This window comes from Trichechus manatus, unplaced genomic scaffold (genome assembly GCF_000243295.1).
Source record: "Trichechus manatus latirostris isolate Lorelei unplaced genomic scaffold, TriManLat1.0 scaffold00020, whole genome shotgun sequence".
NCBI lineage: Eukaryota > Metazoa > Chordata > Mammalia > Sirenia > Trichechidae > Trichechus > Trichechus manatus.
The window spans coordinates 11,428,818-11,436,682 of NW_004443956.1; the positions used below are offsets into that span (position 1 = coordinate 11,428,818).

Here is a 7,865-nt window from a genome sequence, read left to right on the forward strand (position 1 = left end):
GCAGGGTGGTACGGCAACGGGGGCTGGGGTGGAGACCAGGCAGCCACCTAGACCGCTGCAGCGCCCTGGCCGCATCACCGGCTCCCCTCCGGCAGGGGGAACCGCTGCATGAGGCAGGGGGTTTGGGGATGGTCCTGCTGTGCAGAGCGGCGGTGGACCCCCCAGGCAGGCTGGGGCTGAGCCCAGGGTCTGGGTGGGGACTCCAGGGACGGCCATGCCCAGACTATGGTCGACTGCAGCATGGCTCGTGGGCCCAGTGCACTGATGCTCAAGTGTGTGGTGGTTGGCGATGGGGCGGTGGGCAACACGTGCCTACTCATGAGCTGCGCCAACGATCCCTTCCTGGAGGAGTAAGTGCCCATCGTCTTCTACCACTATGCAGTCAGTGTCACCTTAGGGGCAAGCAGTACCTTCTGGGACTCTAGAACATGACCAGACAGGAAGACTATGATCTTCTGAGGCCTTTGTCTTATCCTATGACTGATGTCTTCCTTATATGCTTCTCTGTGGTGAATCCAGCCTCATTTGAAAATATGAAAGAGGAGTGGACACCAGACCTTAACGAATATGCACCAACTGTACCCTTTTTATTAATAGGAACTCAGATTTATCTCCAAGATGACTCCAAAAGTTTAGCAAGACAGAATGATATGAAAGAAAAACTTGTATGTGTGGAACGAGGACAGAAACTAGCAAAAGAGATAGGAGCATGCTGCTATGTGGAATGTTCAACTTTAACCCAGAAGGGATTGAAGACTGTTTTTGATGAGGCTAGCATAGCTATCTTAACTCCAAAGAAACACACAGTAAAAAAAAAAAAAAAAAAAGAATTGGATCAAGATATATAGCTGTTGGTTGATTACGTGAGAAATGTCTTCAGTGGCCAAGGAAACTGTCCATTTCTCTCAGAAAGTATATGAAATGCTACAGTTATTCGCAGGCCTCTTATAGATAATGAAGCAGTTTAAAACTTGAAGAAAAAAAACTGCCCTCAGAATTCTATAGAGTCGTTAAAAATGTTTATTAAAGGTCCAAGAAGCCACAAACAGCATCTGAAGCCACAATCTATTATAAATAATTTATTGCAATAGAAGGTACAATCTCTCAGGAGTTTCATAGTTTAAAAAGCTACAATCACATCATGTCGTATCTACATAAAAATAATAATAAAAAAGAAAAACAGCACTGTAAATGAAATAGCTTGGCTTTGACCGTATACATTTCTGCAGTCTTTACGGAATCTGCACAAAGAAATATCTTCTTTTGCTCCAATTAATTGCTTTTGTAAGTAAGTTGCTTTCTGTTCCAGTATACCCAGAAGTGGTGAGATAGCAAGGCCAGCGACACAGTGTACAGGAGATGGGCCATACCTGAGGAGAGATTACATGAGACCAAAAAAGAACAAATGTTTTATTATTACTTGAGCACAAGTTAAGTGTAACCTAAATATCCCTACATTAAAACGTAATGTGCTTTCTCAAAGAATGCCAAAAGTGTAATAAGGTGATAATTGCATTTACCATGAACGCTCAAGTTATATACAGTGTATACTGACCAAACCACAAGAAACTGTCTTTTAATTGTGTTACAGTGAAAAGACATAGAATTCAAGCGTGTTACATGGAATTTACAGGAGAGCAGCTGCTTCCATAATAAAACTGATTTCACCTTTCAGACATAACTATTGGAACTATAACAGAAGTTATAGAGCTGTTCTAGAGTGGAAATTAAGCAAAATACTGACTTCCAAATACCCCCTTTGTGCAGTCATATAACGTTTTACAATATTACATCACGCCAGAAGTAAATAATGTTGATTTATTTCTTCCACAAGGACTGCATTTTGGTCTCTAGGTGAAAGGCTCTGCTTAAAAAAACAGCGGAGACAAAATTTTCCTGTTCATTGTGAAGCTTATTTGGTATACCGGAGTCATGTTTAATCTTTCTCTGGGGGTACAGGCCATAGCACGGTGTTGGAGGTAGGAGAGCCGTCTTAATTACTAGGTGTATTACCTAATTAAGCGTTCTTGGATCTCCTGTGGCTCTTCCTTAGTCCAAATGCCATGCAACAGATAAGAGTGTTAGACAAAGTTTCAGTGTGAATGAATTAATGCAGTTTTATAGAGAAACATAATCAACCCATAATTTTTTTCTAGTCTTTCCTACGTTTAAACTTGCTGTTGCCTTAATTATGATTTCTTGTGTCTGTGGTGTTAATTTCTGTTATTTTGTTAATTTGTTAACAGAATTTGTTAAATTCTGTTATCTTCTGTTAATTTCCATGGCTTGAGCTTATAGCTGTTATCTATTGCACAGATTGGGTAAAGGAAAACTAAACTTTTATACTTGAACATGACAGCCTTAAGGGCTCCTATCACTCACAAATCTAGGATGTACTGTCTTGCTGTATATCAGCTTTGTGGAGATTTTTAAAAATATAAGCATCAGAGGCGGAGCCAACATCACACTATAGACAGAAGCACCATGCCATCCCTCTGCAGCAAGACCCGAAAAACTACGTAAAATGGATACAAACATCAATCCTGGAATCCTGAACACCAAATGAAGTGATAAAGAACTAGATCAAGCACCGAATGGAAGAAGAAACTGACAGAGAACAGAGAAGGAAGAGAGCTACGGAATGGAGGTCCCCTGCCAACTAACATTGTATGGCTTCGCCATCTTGGAACACAGCCACCAACCATCCCGGACAGGGAGTACGGGAAGACAACTTCATGGTGCTCCCAACAGGAGACAGAGCACCCAGTAATCAGAGATACACGCTCTCCCACTCCTCACCCTTCTGCTCTGTATGCTGCCTCCGCTGCTTCCCAACATGCCACTGTTGCTCGGCCATAGAGACACTGGCTCACTGCCACCCTAGTTCCAATCCGCCCCACCTCCACCAGCTGGTTCCCTCAGCGCCATAGTTTTTATTTTTCTTTCTCTGTCCCTTTCTCCCTTTTTCTTCTCACTCCCACCTAGGCCCTGCACTGCCTCCACCCCTTCCTGATGGGCCATGCTGCACTGCCTGGTGAGAGAGACACCAGCTTGCTGCCACCCCAGTTGCACCCCAACGCCTAAGACTGGTTCACTCAGAACCATATTTTTGTTTGGTTAGTTTCTTCTCTCTCTTTCCCTTCCTTCCTTTCCTTTCTCTCACCCATCTGGCTCCATGTGCCACCTCTCCCCTTCTAGATGAGCCATGCCACGCCACTCAGCTAGAGAGCCACCGGCACACGACCTCCTGGGGTCTGCCTCACCTCCTCCCACCAGTGCCTGTCCCACTACCATTTTTTTCTTCTTTTTTTTTTTGCCTTCTCTCTCTTCCTTCTCTTCTTTCTCTCTCCCACCTAACTCTGCACATCACATCCTCTCCCTTCCCTCTTGCATCTCTGCACCACCTGCTGAGCACCATGCCCCAAGGGACACCTGTGCAGACCCTGGACCCCGGACCCCCCAGCCCCACCCCGTTGAGCACCATACCCCTGAGTGGCACTGACACAGACCCCCAGATGCCAGACCCTGCCCCGTGCTGCCCCTGGCCCCGGGCCACCAAGCACCACACCCATGAGCAGGACTGGTGTGGATCCCCGGACCCTGCCCCGCTGTGCTGCCCTTAGACCCACCCCACAGCCCACAATTCATGCCACAGAGAAACAACTTATCCCCGCCCCTCCCCCCCAGCTGGACCTGCACTGCTGCACCATAACTGAGCAACCAGCCCTGCTAACCTGGAAAAGGTAGTGAGAACTATTGTGCCCACAGACAAGCAAGAAACAAAACATGCCCAGCCCCCCCTACCCGACATAACCAAATAAAACAAAAAAGCAAGACAAAACAAACAAACCTACAATCAATGAACAAAGAAAATAATTCCTGAATGTCTCAGAGACAGCAGACAATATCAAACATATTAAAAAACAGGACAGGATGGCTCCAGTAAGCAACCAAAGTAAAACACCAGGTGACCTTCCAGTAGAAGAAAAGACACTGGAACTACCTGATACAGAATTCAGAAGTCTAATATTCAGGACTGTCCAAGAGTTTAGGAAAGAGATCAAGGAAAACACAGACTACACTAATGAAAAAATAGATAAAATCATGGAAAATACAGACAAAATCAGGGAAAACACAGAAAAAGCACTGGAAGAATTCAGGAAAATAATACATGAAAAAAGTCAAAAAAAATTATAAATTATGCAAAAACAGCAATTGGATATCCAAAAGATAAATAACAAGATATCAGAAATGAACAATGCAATAGAAGGTTTTAGGAGCAAATTTGAAACAATGGACAAGAGGATCAGTGAAACTGAAGACATCTTTGGATACCACTTTGAGGAAAAATAAGAGAAAAGAATTAAGAAAAATGAGGAAAACCTAAGAACTATGTGGGATACAATCAAGAGCAAAAATTTGCATGTGATTGCAGTTCCAGAATGAGGGCAGAAAATGGAAAACACAGAGTGGATCATTAAAGATTTGCTGACAGAAAACTTCCCTAATGTCATGAAAGATGAACAGCTGACCATCCAAGAAGCTCAATGAACCCCATAGAGTAGACCCCAAAAGAAGGTCACCAAGACATAATCACACTTACCAAAGCAAGGCAAAGAAAGAATCCTGAGAGCAGCTTGAGGAAAATGAAAAGTCACATACAAAGGGAAACAATGAGACTAAGCTCTGATTACGATAAAAAGGTGAATAAACGGTGTAGATAAATGGAGAGGAAATCAAGGCGCTATCATGTAATAAAAGACTGGTTCAAACTTAGGAAGATAGGGGTAAATTTCAAGGTACCCACAAAGAAAGTTAACAAACCTACTCATCAAAATAAAGAAGAAAGGAGGCGGAGCCAACATGGCACCATAGACAGAAGCACCATGCCATCCCTCCACAGCAAAGACCCGAAAAACTAAGTAAAACAGAGACAAACGTCAGTACTGGAACCCTAAGCGTCAAATGAAGAGATAAAGAACTCAGCCAAGCACCGAATGGAATAAGAAACTGACAGAGAACAGAAGAGTGAGGAGAGATTAGAGCGAAGGTCCCCTATCAGTTAACGCAGCACGAATTCACCATCTTGGACTCCTATTGGAGATTGGCGGACAGGGAGTACAGGAAAGCAGCTTCATGGAGCTCCCAGCAGGAGACAGAGTAGCCAGTAACCAGCAATATATACTTTCCCACCCCCTTCCCTTCTTCTTCCTGCTTAGCCTCCGCCACTTCCTAGCTGGCTGTTGTTGCTCGGCCAGCCAGGAGGCGCCGGATTCACCCTGCCCACACCATCCAGCACCTTCAGTGCCATTTCTTTCTTGCTGTTGTTGCTTTTTTTGGCTTCGTTTGGTTTCTTCCCTGCCTCTCACCTCCTTCTCCTCCTTTCTCTTGAACACCTGGCTCAATGCACCGTCTTTACTTCTTCTTGACAGGCTGTGAAGCACTGCTACCCCAGTCCATGCTGCCATGCTGGTGGGATCACTAGGGCCTTTTGTTTTTGTTTTGTTTTGTTTGTTTTCTTTTTGCACCTCGGAAACCCCTCCTAGCCAGGCTGTACTGCGCAGCTTGGGAACAACTTCCTCAGTCCACACAGTGGTGCTGGTGGGATCCCTGCAGGCATTTCTTTTTTTTTTTTCTTTCCTCATTTCTCAGTTTTCATCTCTCTCTACTTACCTTCTTTTCCTGTCTCCTGAATACCTGGTGCTGTGTGCCATCTCTGCCCCTTCTAGCCAGGCTGTACTGCGTGGCTTGGGAGCCACTTCCCCGGTCTGCACAGCCACACCAGTGGAATCCCTGGGGACCTTTATTTATTTATTCTTTTCTCTTTTGCTTTTTATTTTTCTTCATTTCTCAGTTTATCATCTCTCTCTGCTTTCTGTCCCTTCCTGTCTCCTGAATACCTGGCACTGTGTGCCATCTCCACCCCTTTAGAAGGGCTTTGCCTTGAGGCCTGGGGGCCACTTCCCCAGTTGACAGTGGGATTCCTGGAGCATTTCTTTTTTTATTATTAACTTTTTTTCTCTTTTTCTTTTTTGTTTTTCTCCATTTCTCAGTTTCTCATCTCTCCACTCCAATGGCAAGCTACCTCAGAACTTTTATTTTTGCTTTGTTTTAGCTCCTGTTTCTCTCTTCTCTCTCTCTATTCTTTCCCATACCCATCTTAGCTCTACACATCAAAACCTCCCCCCTCCCTCCTTCCTACCTGCACCTTATGCTGAATATCACACCCCTCAGAAGCACAGGCATGGACTACTGGAACCTGCCCTGCACTGACCCCTGGCCCACCCTGTCAGCCCCAGTACATGCCACAAACAACCCATCTAGCCCCTCCCCTTCAGATAGACCTGCCCTGCTGCACCATCACTGAACGACTGGCCCAGCCCATTGGACAAGGAGGTGAAAATTATCATGCCCACAGATGAGCAAAGAACAAAGAATGCACATCTGCCTGCTCAGACATAACCAAATAAAAAAAAGCAGGATGAAACAAACAAATCTACAATCAATAAATGAAGAAAATAACTAATGAATGTCCTGAAGACAGCAGACAATATCAAAATATATACTAAAAAAAGACAGGATGGTTCCAGTAGGCATCCAAAATAAAATACCAGATGACTTTCCAGTAGAAGAAAAGGCACTAGAACTACCTGATAGGGAATTCAAGTCTCTAATATTCAGAGCTATCCAAGAGTTGAAGCAGAAAGCAGACAAAAATGAGGAAAAAATAGACAAACTCATGGAAAAGGCAGACAAATTCATGGAAAATACAGACCAAAAAAATGGAAGAATTCAGGAAAATAATACAGGAACAAAATGCTAAAATAAATTCACAACTAGAAATCTTACTAAAACAACAATTAGAAATCCAAAAGATAAATAACAAGATCTCAGAAATGCATAGTGTCATAGAAGGTATGAGGGGCAGGCTTGAAACAATGGAAGACAAGATTAGCAAAATTGAAGACAAACACTTGGTTATAACTTTGAGGAAGAATCAGAAAAAAGAAAAACAACAACAAAAAAAAAAAAAATGAAGAAACCCTGAGAATGATGTGGGATACAATAAGAAGCAAAAATTTGCAGATGATCAGAGTTCCAGAACAGGAGGAGAAAACGGAAAACACAGAGAGGATCACTGAAGAACTGCTGACAGAAAACTTCCCTAATATCATGAAAGATGAAAAGCTGACCATCCAAGAACCCCAACAAACCCCGTATAGGATAGACCCCAAAAGAATATCACCAAGGCAAACCAAAGACAAAGAAATAATCCTGAAAGCAGCTCGAGAGAAGTGAAAAGTCACATACATAGGGGAAAGAATAAGACTAAGCTCAGATTATTAGGCAGAAACCATGCAGGCAAGAAGGATGATATATATAAAATTTTGAAAGAAAAAAATTGCCAGCCAAGAATAATATATCCTGAAAAACTCTCGTTCAAATATGATGGTGAAACTAAGACATTTCCAGACAAACAGAAATTAAAGGAATATGTAAAAACCAAGCCAAACTTACAAGAATTATTAAAGGGAGTCCTTTGGTTTGAGAACAAACAACATCAGACCACAGCCTGAATCTAGGATGCAAGATCGCACCAGCCAGATACCAAACTAGGAAATGAACTCTCAAGGACTATTCAAAACCAAAAGATTTACAACAGGGAACCAGAGAGGTTAATCTGTAAATGACAACAACATCAGAACAATAAAAGAGGGAATAAACGGTGTAGGTATAGAACTTTCTAATGGAGAGGAAGGCGAGGTGGTACCACATAATAACAGACTGGTTCAAATCTAGGAAGGTAAGGATGTATTTCAAGGTAACTACAAAGAAAGTGAACAAACCTACTCATCAAAATAAAG

The 7,865-nt window shown here is 43.1% G+C and overlaps 1 pseudogene; it reads left to right on the forward strand.

Annotated features, from left to right (window-relative positions):
* The first annotated feature begins 240 nt into the window (after window positions 1–240).
* LOC101345864 (rho-related GTP-binding protein RhoQ pseudogene) lies at window positions 241–848 on the forward strand (annotated as a pseudogene).
* Window positions 849–7,865: the final 7,017 nt, after the last annotated feature.